At 44.0% G+C, this 17,000-nt stretch overlaps 1 long non-coding RNA gene across 1 annotated transcript in view; it reads left to right on the forward strand.

The window, feature by feature from the left end:
- LOC148885587 (uncharacterized) overlaps nt 1-17,000 on the forward strand; it is a 211,235-nt gene that overhangs the window by 78,598 nt on the left and 115,637 nt on the right. The gene's annotated exons all lie outside the window — the stretch shown is intronic.

Raw genomic sequence — 17,000 nt, forward strand, 5'->3', positions numbered from 1 at the left:
TGAGAAATTATTTCGTGTTGTATTTGTAAAAAAAAAAAAAAAAACAAGTCAGACCAAACATTTCATTTTGAAAATGAACAATATTCATCTAAATATTTTTCGATTAGTATGTTTACCAGAATCAAGTTATGACTTTAAATTGGCTTTTTAAAATGTGAAAGAAGAATTTGCACAAACCGGAATGCTGTCATTTTATGGCTCAAACAAAGAAAGTGAATTTCATGTTTTCATCATAAAATTGACTTCATTTCCAAATCACGTTTTTTTTTTTTTTTCTCCTTGCAATATGATGAATCACTTTTGTCAAATTAGCACCTCTGTGTAATTCGACACATTTTTCTCAGCGTGACCCTGCGTCATCTTTGTCAGCATGGGCCAAGGACATGGTCATTAACTTTGCCGTTTCAAAGATTCTGCGAAAAAAAAAAGTATTTCGAGCTAAAGGTCAGCTACATGCACGAGGTTAGCATCTATGCCGTGTCATTTGGAGCTCGTCCAGAAGGGAATTGAATGGGAAATGGTGGAGGTATCTGTTCTCCCGTGAGAGCTTCTCACAAAAGTCACATACCGAATATCCGATTTAGCTTCTTTTAATGCTACAGGAGCAACCGCGGCATATAAATAATTTCTTTCTTTTTTTTTTTTCGTCCCTCGACAGCAAATACTCTGACATTGCCAGTGTTCCGGCACAAGCAGCAGCACCTTATTTAACAAGCCATTAATCTCTAACGACAGAGGACAGCGTAGCAGCAGATGTTTGTTAACAAACGTTCGCGTGGGCGGGGGATGGATGAGCGGGTTAGTGTCTTCGGTGGCCTTCTTCTACCTCACGCATCGCCGCAACGACGAGAGGGTCACAACTTACGCAGGAATCTGCTGCTTCTTTCTGTTTGTCATTTTCAAAAATAGTTGGATACCCTTGAATATGAATAGGTCGATGTGTGAAAGAAATTATTTTTCCCCGCTTGTTTTGTTGATTTATTTTTTTTAAATAATCACGTGACTCATCGCATTCAAACGGAATGAATGAGAACATGTGCAGCCCTTTGATGGCAGATGATTACTTTTCACATACTATGCACTTTTTGCTGAGGAAATATTGGGCTTTCACAATAAAACAGGCTCACTATTTGGAAATGCGGCGACTGTGCATGGAGACGATTTTGAAAGACGACTTTTTACCATTTCGCGGTGTTTGTATCCTCGTGGCCATGGATACATGAAGAAGAGTGTGTTATGATTTGTATTCTGTTTTGTTTAGATTACATTTGATTTTTATTACCTCGTTTACCTCGTTACCCCTTTTATTTTGACTTGTTCTCATCATCCTGGTCCTTTGTATTTAACCAATCAACTCACTCCACTCTTGTCCAGGTGTGTGTCATTGTCTCGTCAATGAGCTTGTATTTAGTCTCCTGGGTTCTGTGTCTATGGTGGTTTGATTGTGTGGGTCTATATATCTACCGTCATGTTTTAGTTATGACATTGGGGTTTTGTTTCTGTGGTTTTTCAAGACTTTTTTTTGGAGTACTTCTCCAAGATACCCTGCAAGTATATTATTTTTGGTGCTCCACTTTTCCTCCATGCATTTTGGGTTCCTCCAACGACCACCTCGCAAATGTGACAAAATGCACAATGAGTTTGTAGTAAGTACTGCACCGTAGTTTATACTAATTAGTGTACTGTGCTCGAGGCCCGGGGCCAAATCTGGCCCACCACGTCATTGTCTGTGGCCAGTTAAGCAAATAAAGCATGTCAAGCTTGTAATGTGTGCTAAAGTCTGAACCAAAATTTCAAACTGTTATCTGTGATCCTCAATAATAGTCATTATTCTACACTTCTGATTTGAAAACTAGTATGTCACCATTTTTTTTTGCGATGTATATGTAAAATATGGAGGTGATTAAACATTTGTACGCTTTAATGAAATTATAACAGCCCTCCAAGGCAAACTCTAACCGGCCCGCAACAAAAAAACAAGGGTACATGGTCCAAAACATCTTGCAAAAATAGTGACCATCTGTTGTTCCCTATTTATTATGATAAAAGTACTATATTCCGTTTATGTTTATTATTTCAACAGTAGCCAAAATGGAACTGTATAGTGCCACTTAGCAGTTGTTGTTTTTTTGACGACGATACTAGTGCAGCGTGTTCTACCGGAAACAAATTCCTTGTGTGTTCTATATACTTGGCAATAAAGATGATTCTGACTGTGATTATGTAACATGCACCCATTCTTCAACCAATTAACTCATTCACTGCCAGCAGCTGTGCAAAAATGTGTCCACTCCAGTGCCAGATGTTTTTGTCATTGTCACTCGAATTCCAGGACCCACAGAATATTGAGTTTTACGACTACATAAACATTCAATACAGCGTTAGAAACCTTACACTCTTCTTTCATCAGAAAAAAAGAGTTAATTCTAAAATTATAAAGATCTGGAATTAGATGAGCTTGAAATGGGGGTAGCTGTACAACGTGCATTACATACACATTGATTTACGTATATAGCGCTTTAACAACAGGTGAATGGCAACGAATGAGTTAATTAACGAAATTTCCAATGGATATTTCAGGAAAGAAAAACTGTCTTTGAGATACTAATCACAGTCAATAGGGGGCATATATTCACAGTAGCTGTGACTTGCGTTGCGCTACTGCGACGAATCTGCCTTGTCTATTAGCATCTCCAAGCTACCACGGAGGGGGATTAGCGGTTAGTAATTTAGCGCGGCGTCAACAACACATCTTTGCCGCGCATGGTCATCAGTATGCTAATGTCAACCACGCAGAGAGATTCCAATTATCAGCTAATGCTCATGATACGTCAGTGCTCTTATTCAATATGGGCGCCGCTAATGAGTGTGACGCGGCGGGAATAGTGAGCACATTAACACATTGGTAAACAACAAGGTTATTTATTTGTGTGTGTGTGTGTGTGTGTGTGTGTGTGTGTGTGTGTGTGTGTGTGTGTGTGTGTGTGTGTTTGTACGGCTATACTTGTGAGGTCCACAATGATTTTATACCATACGTAGTGAGGACATTTTTGACTTGTGAGGACCGTTAGGTCGGTCCTCACAAGTTTTTCATTGAAAAGGCTTCTAGAAGGTCTAATATGCATCTCTCAAAGCTGCTCACCGTCAGAATAACTTAGCCTGTGACTGTAAAGTGTCCTTGAGAGTTTTGAAAGGTGCTCATAACTTAAATATATTTTTATGATTATTTTCAGGGAGGTCCTCACAAACGCATCAACATTCATTTTGTGTGTGTATTTTTATTTCACTTGGATACACACACTTTGGACTCTCTACCGCCATCTTTTGGATTTTTAGATATTTATGTTCCAGCAAAATTCAAACTGGAGAAAACAGTCTCATGGGGTTATTAGAAAGTAAAACTGATTCATTTTCATTACATGTAATATTTGTCTAAGTTTAATTAATTTTTTAACAAAACATAATGTTCTGAAATAGAAGTCGTTTTGTGAACCCAACATTGGAATATGGCCTCAGACCCATCCAAAATTATACCTTAAGTCAAACCACTGAAAAAAATACATTGAATGAACAGGTTTAAAAAATTAGATAGAGTGGAGAAATTTACATTTGCTTCATGTTCATTCCATGAATGACATACTGAGCAAAGTTTATGTTGTCATTTTATAACTCCACATTTGTAATTAGAAGTGTACATTTCTAACAGTAAGGTAAGACCTATGTGAGTATTTTACTGGGTTTTATATTCTGATGTATGAGTGATGGAACTATTATTTACTCTTATATTTAGGGCATCAGTCTCATCTTTTGCAAAATACATACAAGGACAGAGGTGGCAGAATAAATGTGTACTCAACTGTCTTGTTACTTTTAAAAAACATCACAGAAAAAAGGGGCACTTGAGTAAAAGTAAATACATACATCGTGAAAGAAGCACAAGGACTGAGTCATTGGTAAGTAACTTCTTGTTTGTATTCAAATTAGCACATTAAACAGAAATAGTAAAGTGATATTCTATTTCAAAAGTTGTCCCTGGGTGCGAGTGCGGATGGACCTTAAAGCAATAAGTTAAATAAATAAATAAATAAATAAATAACTAAATAAATAAATAAATAAATAAATAAATAAATAAATAAATAAATAAATGGATGTGTGGGGCGTGTGGGTCGATGGATGATGAATGAATGAAGTGACAGCTGTAAGCATATTTACACCCTTTGGCGGTCCCAATGATGATCATGTAGTTCTCTTGGTCAACAAGATTGGGGCCAGAGTTGAGGGAGCATTTGCTGACATGTTCAGTTGGGTCTTCTGCGGGTTAAAAAAAATATATATAAGCGAGAAAGTTGTGATGAGATTAACATGATAAATAGCACAATACGTAATAATACGTTTCAAAATTGTACAGATGACGGCTGAAGAAACCTTCTCATCGATGGACCACTCCTGTACGACAGAGCTTACACAGACGTAATAATACGTAATAAGTAAAGTGGTTAACCACCTCTCCCAGAACACACAATAATATATTTTGGCTGTTAAAAGAATAATTTGCACGTTTCAAGCAGCATGTGTGTGTGGTACTTGTCGAGCCATTCAAAATGAAATAAAGACTTACCTTCAAGATATGCAAGAGGGCCTCACCTGCATTTCCCAGCTTCTGCAAAGGTGCAACAGCTGATGGTAACAACCCTGGCAAAAACAGCATATTCAGATGTTGGGGGAGGAGAAGAAAAACTATTTGAACTATATCATGTTAGTCCTACATAAGCATGATTTGTGCCAAACAGCAATACAGACCATTACTGGATGAACTGCATTTTTTTATCAAGACATTACGACTTTCTTATGACAGTACAGTATATATAACCCGACTGCACTCAAATAAATACTGATATATTTATTCACAATGAATGTCTTTTGTGGTGGTTTTAAATTGATTTAGCAGTTTTCATAAGCTAGAGTGCCTGACAAAAGTCTTGCTGCTTATCCAAGTTGTAGGAACAACAAATAAGAACTTGACTTGGAGTTCATCAATTGGAATCACAAATGGCTTATATGAAAGGCAATGCACATTATATCAAAATAAAGTTTTGGACAGAAAGGTCAGATTTTGCTTGGACAAAAGTCTTGTCGCATACAAAAATAATGTAGAAATTATACATATATTTCATTTTGAATACACAAATATGCTACAATAACGTCAGAACATAAAGTCTTGATGCATTAGAAAAAGAATTCATATTGTGTATGGCTCTTGTGAGCTTGGAGGACTGCATACATACGTCTCGGCAAGGACTCAATTAATTTATTGATGAAGTCATCTGGAATGGCAAACAAAACAGTCTTGCAGGACTCCCAGAGTTCATCAAGATTCTTCGGTTTCATCTTCCAAGCTTTCTTCTTCATCTTACCCCAGACATGTTCAATAACATTCATGTCTGGTGACTGGGCTGGCCAATCCTGGAGCACCTTGACCTTCGCTTTCAGGAACTTTGATGTGGATGAGAAGGAGCACTGTTGCAGAATTTGCCCTCTCTTGCAGTTTGGAATGTAACGAGCAGCAAGAATTTCTTGATTCTTCATGCACACCCCCATACTGGATGTAACCCCAAACCATGATTTTTCCTCCACCAAACGACTGTTTTCTAGGTGAATCTTGGATCTAAAGAGTTTGATGTTTCTCTTTATTTGTAAGTAGGTTCGTTGTGAGATCTCCCAGGCAGGTGACATGCAGAGATTGATCATGGTGTGGAGTCGAGCAAGTCGTGCTGTCAAACTCTGTGCGATGCTGAGCAGGTGTCTGCGAGCTGCATGTGTCTGGGTCTGAGAATGTTCTTCTTGTTGCCAGTCAGCGAGTTTAGTGGCAGGGCAGCCTCGGCACAGTTCGGGATGAAGCGGCGGTAGAAATTTACCATCCCGAGGAATTGTTGTAATTGGGTTACCGTCTCGGGTGTGGGAAAGTCACGGATAGCCTGCACCTTGCCAGGTAGAGGACGTACTCCTTTGCCATCGACTAGGTGGCCGAGGAACTTGATCTTGGGTTGCCCAGAAACGCACTTGTCGGAGGTGACGACCAGGCCGTGCTCGTCCAGACGCTTGAAGACCGTTTTCAGGTGCTGCAGGTGCTCCTCTTGGGAGTCGCTGGCGATGAGGATGTCGTCGATGTAGGCACAGCAGAAGTCAAGACCGCGGAGGACAGAGTCGATGAAGCATTGAAAAGTCTGAGAGGCGTTCCGGAGGCCGAATGGCATGCGCAAGAACTCCAACGAGCCAAATGGGGTGGTGACGGCCGTCTTCGACACATCCTCTTTCGCGACAGGGATGTGGTGGTAGGCTCTTACCAGATCGACGGTGGAGAACACTGTTTGTCCGTGGAGGAAGGACACGCAGTCGTGGATGTGAGGAAGAGGGTAGCGGTCAGGAACTGTGACAAAATTCAGCGCACGGTAGTCACCGCGGGGACGCCAGTCGCCCACCTTCGCCATGGGGACCATGTGCAGCAGGGAGGCCCATTTACTGTCCGATGGACGGATAATACCGAGCTGAAGCATGTGGTTGAATTCGGCTTCAGCAATCCGTTGTTTCACTGGGGCAAGGCGGCGAAAGCGTTGAAACTTCGCGGGACCAGCGGTCACCATGTGGTGAACAATGACGGGGGCAGGTAGGGTCGTCCGACTGGTGTTGGTTAGGTCGGTTGCGGCTTGGGCTGCACTCTCGAATGGTGATTACGGCAGCGTTCTCGACTGTGGCTGTATTCCCGGATTTCGGTTCGCAGGGCACGCATCTCGTCGATGAGCAGTTGGAGAGCATCAGTCGAGGGCCCTGGCGTCGGAGGAAGCTGCATGGCAGAAACGGTAGGCTGCCGCGCGTACGCCTCTGCAACTTTGTCGGCGAGGGCGACCAACTCCTGCAAGGTGGAGTCAGGTGGTGTTGTTGCCAGGACTGCTTGGATCATCGGGGGCAGCTTCTCTATGAAGATGTTCCGCAGGAAAAAACGAGCCGGATGCGCTCAGAAGAGCCGTTAGGAGGTGAGCCGTTCTGGGAGGTGCACACGTCTGCAGCTCCGGGTCGTTCGGCCACACGGAAAGGCCAGGTACGAAGAAGGTCGATCACCAGACATGGGGGGCATTGACATTTGAGTCAGTCGATGGAGACTGTATCCTCGCGGCCGTTGATTTGAATCCAGAACGTCTTCTCACCACGGGAGAGGACGGAATACGGGCCAACGTAAGGGGGCTGGAGGGGCTTGCGCACCCGATCACACCGCATGAAGACATGCGTACATGTCTGGAGTGCGGGATCCACCTGCGTCGGTCGGTACGATGTTCGCGGCGGCCAGGGCCGCAGAGCCAGCGCAAACTGCCGGAGGCGGGTGAGCAGATCATTGACGTCGATAGTCGTTGCGTCGGTCAGGTTGAGCAGCTCACCAGGCAGTTGTAAACTGGCGCCATATACCAGCTCCGCTGGAGTCGAGTTGATGTCGGGTTTTAGCGTGGAGCGGATGCCCAGCAACACTGGAGGCAGGTTATCCACCCAGTGTTCGGCATTGTCGGAAGACATCAGGGAGGCCTTCAGTTGGTGATGGAAGCGCTCAACCATGCCGTTCGCAGCTGGGTGGTAGGCCGTCGTCCGGTGTCTTTCATATCCCAGAAACTTGCACAGCTTGCCAAATAGTGCAGACTCGAACTGGGCTCCACGATCGGTGGTGATGGACTTCAGTGATCCAAAGCGGGCGATCCAGTGTTGGAGGAAGGCACCGACAACAGCTTCGAACCCGCAGTCGGACAAGGGAAGGGCTTCGCACCATCGGGTGAAACGGTCAATGCAAGTCAACAAGTACCGGAAGCCACGGGAGGGGGGAAGGAGTCCGACAAGATCTATGTGGACTTGACTGAACCGGCCGTTCGGCGTGTCAAAAATTCCCACGGGTGACTTCGTATGGCGCTGGTCCTTTGAGCGTTGGCATCGTAGACAGCCGCGCACCCAGTCTCGCGCATCCCTCTGCAGTCCTTTCCAGGAAAACCTTTTCGCCAGCAACTTGGTCGTACCACAAATTCCAGGATGAGAGAGACTGTGCAGAGAGTTGAACACCTTTCGCCGGAAGGAGTCTGGAACCAGTGGTCGAGGGACGCCGTCGGACTGGACGTACAGGATCGTGCAGCCAGAGTTAGGGAGAGGGACAGCGATGATGTTGGGGTCGTTGGCATGGTCGGTCAGACCTTCTCGTACCTGGGCTGCTGCCATCTCGTCGTAGTCAAGACCGTCTGGGAACTGGATCTCGTTGATCTCACCCCAAGAAAGGGCGTCTGCGACCTCGTTTTGAGCCCCCTGGACGTGGCGAAACTCAAGGTCAAATTGCGAGAGGTAGTCCAAGTGCCAAACTTCTCGCTCCAGGTACTTCGTCGATGCCGAGGGGATGGCGGAGAGGAGTGGCTTGTGGTCGGTAAAGATGATGACACGGCCACCCTCGATGAAGTGCCGGAAGTGCTTCACGCTAAGGTAGACGCCAAGAAGTTCCCGGCCAAAGGTGGAGTACCGGCGTTCGGCCGGCTGGAGGGCCTTGGACAAGAAGGCGATGGGTCGAGAGTCACCATTAAAGCCGTCGTGGAGAACCGCACCGATTGCAACCGTGGAGGCGTCAACCATGAGAGACAACTGACCATCGGGGCTTGGGTGAGCTAGGAGTGTTGCATAGGAAACGAGATCCTTCAGCCGTTGAAAAGCCTTTAATTGCTCGGAGAGGTCGACAGCAATGTTCTTCTTCTTGTTGCCAGTCAGCGAGTTTAGTGGCAGGGCAGCCTCGGCACAGTTCGGGATGAAGCGGCGGTAGAAGTTTACCATCCCGAGGAATCGTTGTAATTGGGTTACCGTCTCGGGTGTGGGAAAGTCACGGATAGCCTGCACCTTGCCAACTAGAGGGCCTACTCCTTTGCCATCGACTAGGTGGCCAAGGAACTTGATCTTGGGTTGCCCAGAAACACACTTGTCGGAGTTGACAACCAGGCCGTGCTCGTCCAGACGCTTGAAGACCATTTCCAGGTGCTGCAGGTGCTCCTCTTGGGAGTCGCTGGCGATGAGGATGTCGTCGATGTAGGCACAGCAGAAGGCCGGAGGCCAAATGGCATGCGCAGGAACTCAAACGAGCCAAATGGGGTAGTGACGGCCGTCTTCGACACATCCACTTTCGCGACAGGGATCTGGTGGTAGGCTCTTACCAGATCGACGGTGGAGAACACTGTTTGTCCGTGGAGGAAGGACACGCAGTTGTGGATGTGAGGAAGAGGGTAGCGGTCAGGAACTGTGACAAAATTCAGCGCACGGTAGTCACCGCGGGGACGCCAGTCGCCCACCTTCGCCATGGGGACCATGTGCAGCGGGGATGCCTATCTACTGTCCGATGGACGGATAATACCGAGCTGAAGCATGTGGTTGAATTCGGCTTCGGCAATCCGTTGTTTCGCCGGGGCAAGGCGGCGAAAGCGTTGAAACTTCGCGGGATCAGCAGTAACAATGTGGTGAACAACGTCGGGGGCAGGTAGGGTCGTCCGACTGGGGTTGGTCAGGTCGGTTGCGGCTTGGGCTGCGCTCTCGAATGGGGCCGCGTCCGTGATTACGGCGGCGTTCTCGACTGTGGCTGCGTTCCCGGATTTCGGTTCGCGGGGCACGGATCTCGTCGATGAGCAGTTGGAGAGCATCAGTCGAGGGCCCTGGCGTCGGAAGAAGCTGCATGGCAGAAACGGTAGGCTGCCCCGCGTACGCCTCCACAACTTTGTCGGCGAGGGCGGCCAACTCCTGCAAGGTGGAGTCGGGTGGGTTGTTGCCAGGACTGCTTGGATCATCGGGGACAGCTTCTCTATGAAGACAGGAAACTCTGGTCCTTGATGCTGTTGCCCGCCACCGTCTCGAGGCATTGCAGGAGCTGGGAGGGCCGGCTGTCTCCCAGCTCGACGTCATGCCTCAAGGCTGTGTACCTCATGTGTTTCATGAGGGTGGTGTGCCTCAGGATTTCCTGTTTCAGGGCCGCGTAAGGATTCTCGGCCGGAGGGTCAAAGATGACTCGGCCCACACGACCAGCCAACTCCGGAGTGAGGGCTGCGACCACATAGTGGAATTTGCTGGTCTCCTGGGTGATGGCACGGTTGACGAATTGGGAGTCAACCACTTGGAACTCCAGAGCTCCATGTCATCGTGCCTGGGGTGGAAGGGGGGGGGGTTTGAGGGAGACGGCGGAAATCTGGTCTCTTTCCATTAGGAGAGTTGATTGGGCTGAGGAGGAGAAGAAAAAAAATCCTCCTGGCTGGCTCGCCAATAAAGATGTTTCTCTTTATTTGTAAGTAGGTTTGTTGTCAGATCTCCCAATCTCCCAGGCAGGTGACACGCAGAACTTGATCGTGGCGTGGAGTCGAGCAAGTTGTGCTGTGAAACTCCGTGTGATGCTGAGCAGGTCTCTGCGAGCTGCGTGTCTGTCTGGGTCTGAGTCCGAGATGAGTCTGATTCTCTCTGTCCCGCAACGGCTACTTTTATATAATTTTCAAGCGTGTGACATGTGTCAGGCTGAGACGCACTTCAAGGAGACCAAGGGCTTGAAAGACATCAAAGCCGCGGTGCGCACCGGTGACGCCACAGGTCCATGTGGGTTCCAACAGGTCTTCTGCAGTATTTGCGGCGATTGGGATGCAGTTCAATGGACGATTCATCAGAAAAATCAACCTTCTGCTACTTTTCCACTGTCCATCGTTTCTGCAAGCTGTGGGCTTGAGCAAATGCAACACGATTGTTTCGTTGTCTTCTGTTTAATGCTAGTTTCTGAGCACAAACTAGGCCATAGAGACCACTGCGTGAGAGAAGTCCACAAACTGTCCTTGTAGATCAGGGGTGGGCAAACTTATTGACTGGCGGGCCATAATGGGTTCTAAAATTTGACAGAGGGGCCGGCCAGGCCAGGAGCATATGGAGGCAGTGTTTGGGCCGGATATACTAAAGCATTAAATGCAGTGTGTGCGAACCTCAGCACAGTAAGCACACTACAACCCAATTTATTAAATGTCTTTCTAACGTGGAAAATAGCCCTTAGCAGTTCAAACATTTGCCTCATGGAATATGCAAGATATGGCATTTACATACTATTTCGCGGATACCTGGAATATAAGGCCAGCAACTTTTCAGAGTTGTCTGCCCTGGTGTCCGCTAGCTTTTTGTCATGAGTCAGTTTTTACTATAATTTGGACAAGTTCGGTGGGCCGGATTAAAAATCCTGACGGGCCGTATGTGGCCCGCGGGCCGTCGTTTGCCAATGTCTGGTATAAGCCATAATAATCAAAATTCTCACAAATAAAACCTCAAAATATCTTGCAAATCATGTTATGAGTAAATAATATATTCATTTCACCTTTTAAATTGAATCACTTAAACGAATGAATGTTTTCACAAGATTCAAATTTTCTGAGTTTTACCTGTATATGATCAACTTCTCTGAAACAAGAATATGCGTCAAGGATCCTCAGTCTTGGGCTTGACCTTGCATATTTCTTGGAGTTTGATGTGGTCTTGTTGGCTCTCTGTAATTTGTGAAGCTAGAAAAAACCCCAAGCAACAAATTTAGCCATCAAAAGATGCAGTGTCACTGGCCGTTGTGTCAATTACTATTTGCCACTTAAATTTGCTCATGCAACATTGATACTAAGGCCTACATTATCCAGGAAATTTAATTCGTAAAAAAAGCTTCATTGTCAACAATCCACAACATTGTTCAATTATGCAACACTGTTCACAAACTATGTAACACAAGTAAATATTAGATTTAGATTTAAGGCTAGCGTTGGGCTGAAATCCTAAAGTCAAAACGTAACTAACATTCACGTCTATTAGACAAAAGTACTATTGCACTCGAAAATACTAAATGAAATCCAATACACCTCTCTATAAAGTGCTATTGTGTAGATAGATATGCATACACACTGCATAGATAATGATGTAACTGTTAATGCTAACGTTAGCTGAACACACGTTTTTAGCTTGCATGAACCTAATTTGAATGTCGAACTTAGCGTTACCTAATATAGCAACGCGGGTGTCAATATATCGCAAAAGTTAAACGGAAATTACCTTTTAATATTCCGGCTGCGATGTAATCCAGTCCATCTTCTTTCATGTTGATAGTGATTCTTTTCAGGAGCGAATGATATGTGTTGTGTTCACCAACGAGCCGGCTCTCTGTGCGTGAACGACGGGGAGGCGGCTAATTTTTTTTCAAATGAAAGTGAGATGGGGCCTGTGTCCGAGGTTCATGATCTACACCAGTGGTTGTTAAACTCAAATTCAAAGAGGGCCAATATTAAAAAAAGAAAATTGTCGAGGGCCAGACCATTTTTTTCAAAATTAATTTGTTTGTTTTTATTATCTTTAACATACAGTCAACTAATGTACTTTATTAACTATCCTAATAAATTACAACTGAATTTTTGCTTAAATACTGAAATCAGAATAGGTTTAAGAAAATAATAAAAACAAAAACTGAAAAAAACATCAGGCTTCTATATCTTTAACTTTATTCATTCTAATTGTAATTTAAATCATTTCATCACAGACATCACATCAAGGCCAACACCTAAACTATATCTCTTTCAACTTTGAATAGACGATGCCACCAGTAAATAAAATAATATTTATCCATTTTAGTTTTTTTTCACTGCTCAGTTACTCTGGTGATGCACAAGTATACAAGCTGAATACTTGGCATCGCTTTTACATGCAAGTGCATCAATTTCTGGAGTCTGGCTCTGCACAGAGAATTCAAATTGTAGACACCTTTCGCGGTACATGTGCTGTAACATGGGGCGGCGGGCCAGATGTAATACATATTTGAAATCATTTCGCGGGCCAAATATAATTGTAGTGCAGGCCAAAATTGGCCCGTGGGCCTGAATTTGACATGTCTAATCTACATGATTTGTCTGCAAAACTGAGGGATTGCCTATGAAATGAATGTTCAAACCATGCTGTTGCAGACAAATGAGTTGTGCTAAATGGTGCTAAATGTATTGAGCTCAAGAGCTCACATTTGAAAACACATATTGATGAAAAGGTTTCTTCAGCTGTTCTTCAGCATTTTGCTTCATGCCGGACGTTTCGCTTCATCTCCAAGAAGCTTCGTCAGCTTCTTGGAGATGAAGCGAAACGTCCGACACCTTCAAAGAAGTACAGATGACGGCTGAAGAAACCTTTTCATCGATGGACCACTCCTGTACGACTGAGAGCTTACACAGACATAAAACACATATTAATCATTTTCTGCAATCATTGTCATTGTCCAGTGTCCATGCTGTAAACACTAGGGGGGTAATTAAATATTTGTCCATGTGGCAACATGTAGCCGATCGTCTCGTTCCTCCGAGAAACTTAATGATGCATGTGAGAGGTCGTGGTGACAGTCAAGGAGTTAAAGGAGTTAGGAGTAAAAAGGGCAACTGCAAACTCCGAATTGGGTTGTGTACAAGATTCTGACCCGGATGAAGGCCCTAGTATTAGTGTTGGGGAAAATAAAGCAAAGACGATGACCTTAAGGCAACATAGTGAAAGCTATCTTTCGTATGGATTTATTTTGATCGGCAATGAGACAACACCTTCTCCATTATGCCTGTTGCGTGGCGAGAAGCTGCCTTTCCAGCAGCTCATGTATGTTGTTTTTCTACTTTCATTCCTTTCATCACTTTGCTGCTGTGAAATGTAAATTTCTCCACTGTGAGACTAATAAAGGCAAATCCAATCCAACAGCGCCATGGTGCCGAGCAATTTGAAAGAGTAGTTGAAACTAGCCAAAGAGTAGAGGTGAGCATTTGTGAACAGCAGTATGGGTTCATGCCAAAAACGAGTACGGCAGATGCAGTGCTATGTGACATTGTTGTTACGAGTTATTAAAAGTTGATATTGAACACAATTTATCATACCCCCCTTCAAAACAGACCTCAATCAAAGTTTAAAAAAAGCTGTGGCAATTTTGATCATCAGTTGAGGTCTGTTCTCACGCTCTAACCTTACTGTCTTCCCCTCCGCCACTCCCGGCCACTTTCTGCAACTGTGTCTGTCTCTAATTCCCATCCCCCACTCGTTTAGAAATCAATGAGCAGACTGCCAACAAGCTAAAAAACAGTCACTGCTTTGGACATTGAAACTGTATCTTATGAATTGCATCTTATAAATAAATATTTTCATTGCACTTCCATCTTAGCGTTGGATAATTATGCTGCTCTAAGAATAATTATACATTTTCATGTGAGTTTTTAAACCATGATATTAAGTTGAAAAAATGTGTTGATTATGTTGTGGGTCATTTTTACCTGTATTTCTACAGTCCAAACCATCTCAGTCTGGCCTTTCTGACATTCTCTCCAAGGCCTCTAATATGGCTTGTCCCTCTGATAATCTCATTCCTGATCCTATCCAACCTGTTCACTCCCAAAGAAAACCTCAACATCTTCAGCTCTGCTACCTCCAGCTCTGCTTCCTGTCTTTTCTTCAGTGGCACTTAAGGACCAATTATAATTTTCCATGTTAGTTTAATACATATAGTTTTATTTGCTGTACCTATGTTAGAGGTATGTGACATTGGAGTTCATATAGTTTAATTAAAACACGATGTTGCTCAAAACGTATCGTTCTCAGCCTTAAAATATACCTCAATCAAAGTTGAAAAAATGCCGTGGGAGAATTCTCAGTGAGACTTGGTGACTGTTGCACTACCCCTCCCCCACTTAATTAGTGACACAGAGACTGTGCGCGTCTCCCCGCCTACGCAGCGCGGATGAAGAAAAAAAAAAGATTCTGCACTCTATTGCAATGCCGAAATAGTAGTTGAAACTAGCCAAAGAGTAGAGGTGAGCATTTGTGAACAGCAGTATGGGTTCATACATCTTATGAATTGTCAAGAATAATTATAAATTTTCATGTGAGTTTTTAAACCATGATATTATGTTGAAAAAATGTGTTGATTAAAGAAAGAGTAGTTGAAACGAGACAAAGAGTAGAGATGAGCATTTGTGAATGTGTTCATGCCAAATGTGAATGTGTTCATGCCATAAAGAATACGGCAGATGCAGTGCTATGTGACATTGTTGTTACTAGTTATTAAAAGTTGATATTGAACACAATTTATCATACCCCCCTTCAAAACAGACCTCAATCAAAGTTTAAAAAAAGCTGTGGCAATTTTGATCATCAGTTGAGGTCTGTTCTCACGCTCTAACCTTACTGTCTTCCCCTCCCCCACTCCCGCCCACTTTCTGCAACTGTCTGTCTCTAATTCCCATCCCCCACTCGTTTAGAAATCAATGAGCAGACTGCCAACAAGCTAAAAAAACAGTCACTGCTTTGGACATTGAAACTGTATCTTATGAATTGCATCTTATAAATAAATATTTTCATTGCACTTCCATCTTAGCGTTGGATAATTATGCTGCTCTAAGAATAATTATACATTTTCATGTGAGTTTTTAAACCATGATATTAAGTTGAAAAAATGTGTTGATTATGTTGTGGGTCATTTTTACCTGTATTTCTACAGTCAAATAATAGTTGACATCAGCAACAACTGCATCTGAGATCTTGTAAATATACTTGAAAAGAAACAACATATTTTCTATCCTCTTCTTTTCCTTTGGGCTTTTTCCTTCAGGGGACGCCACAGCAAATCGGTGTCCTCCATCTAACCCAGTTTTGTGCATCGTCTTCTCTCACACCAGCTATCTTCATGTCCTCTTTGACAACATCCAGAAACCTCCTCTTTGGTCTTCCTCTCGGTCTCCTGCCTGGCAGTTCAAGGCTCAGCATCCTCCTCCCGATATAATCACTCTATCTCTCCTCTGGACATGTCCAAACCATCTCAGTCTGGCCTCTCTGACTTTCTCTCCAAAGCCTCTAATATGGCTTGTCCCTCTAATGTACTCATTCCTGATCCTATCCAACCTGGTCACTCCCAAAGAAAACCTCAACATCTTCGGCTCTGCTACCTCACGCTCTGCTTCCTTTCTTTTCTTCAGTGCCACTGTCACCACGGTTTTATACACCTTTCCTTTCATCCTAGCTGAAACCCTTCTATTACACACCACACCTGACAAATACTGAGGAGACATCATCCCCACAGCTTCAGAAATTTACTGGGAAGTTCTCCTGAAGTTTATCTACACATGGCGGTAAATTGAATTTGTCACGTGATATAATGACTTTGCAGTCTTTCATTCATCTTCAGTACCACATGCGTCCTCTGATTCTTCTCAGATCCTCCTCCAGGTAGTCTTCCAGGATAGACTTGCATATTCCATGCATACCTACATTTTACATCATAGGCTGCCCACATTTTCATGACATATTTGCCAGGTTTATTGAGCAAGTGCTGTCTGAAAGTTGTCAAATCAGATCACATGAGATGTGTGGAATTTCTTTTGAGACATTGTTTCTTGAAAGATTGGCTTTACATACTCTTCATCCCACAGACTTTCAGTTGCTTCTCCCCATGACCTGTGCACTCTGGCTAATAACTGAATTCCGTGGTATGCATGCAAGTCAGTCTGATCCAATGGCTTCAATTTCTCTTGAAATACATGCTTCCCCTCCAAATTTGTCTTTTCCTGGAGAATCTTTTCTATTGGCGAGGACATGGACAGCTGAAATGCCGATTGAAGAACATCAGGTGTAATTTTGATCACAACAGAAGATGATATTCTGCCTTGACTTTGGTGTGGTGATGTTGCATGACCATTTTATCTCACCATCCTTGTCCCCTCTGCGGCTGATGATTCCCGCTTTCCTTGGTTTTTATCGAAGAGAGAGACAGCAGTAGAACTGTCCTCTGTCATCCTTGTCGTTGGATGCATTACGAAACTTATTCAAACTCTGCAATGTAACTTATTTTGCTGTACATCTTGTGAAGCTTGTTTTTGGTGTTGGTTGAAGAGATAACATTGGATTGGATTGAATGGACCTTTATTCGTCTCGCAGTGGAG

Source organism: Hippocampus bargibanti, linkage group LG17 (genome assembly GCF_051943395.1).
Source record: "Hippocampus bargibanti isolate YZ-2025 linkage group LG17, ASM5194339v1, whole genome shotgun sequence".
Lineage (NCBI taxonomy): Eukaryota > Metazoa > Chordata > Actinopteri > Syngnathiformes > Syngnathidae > Hippocampus > Hippocampus bargibanti.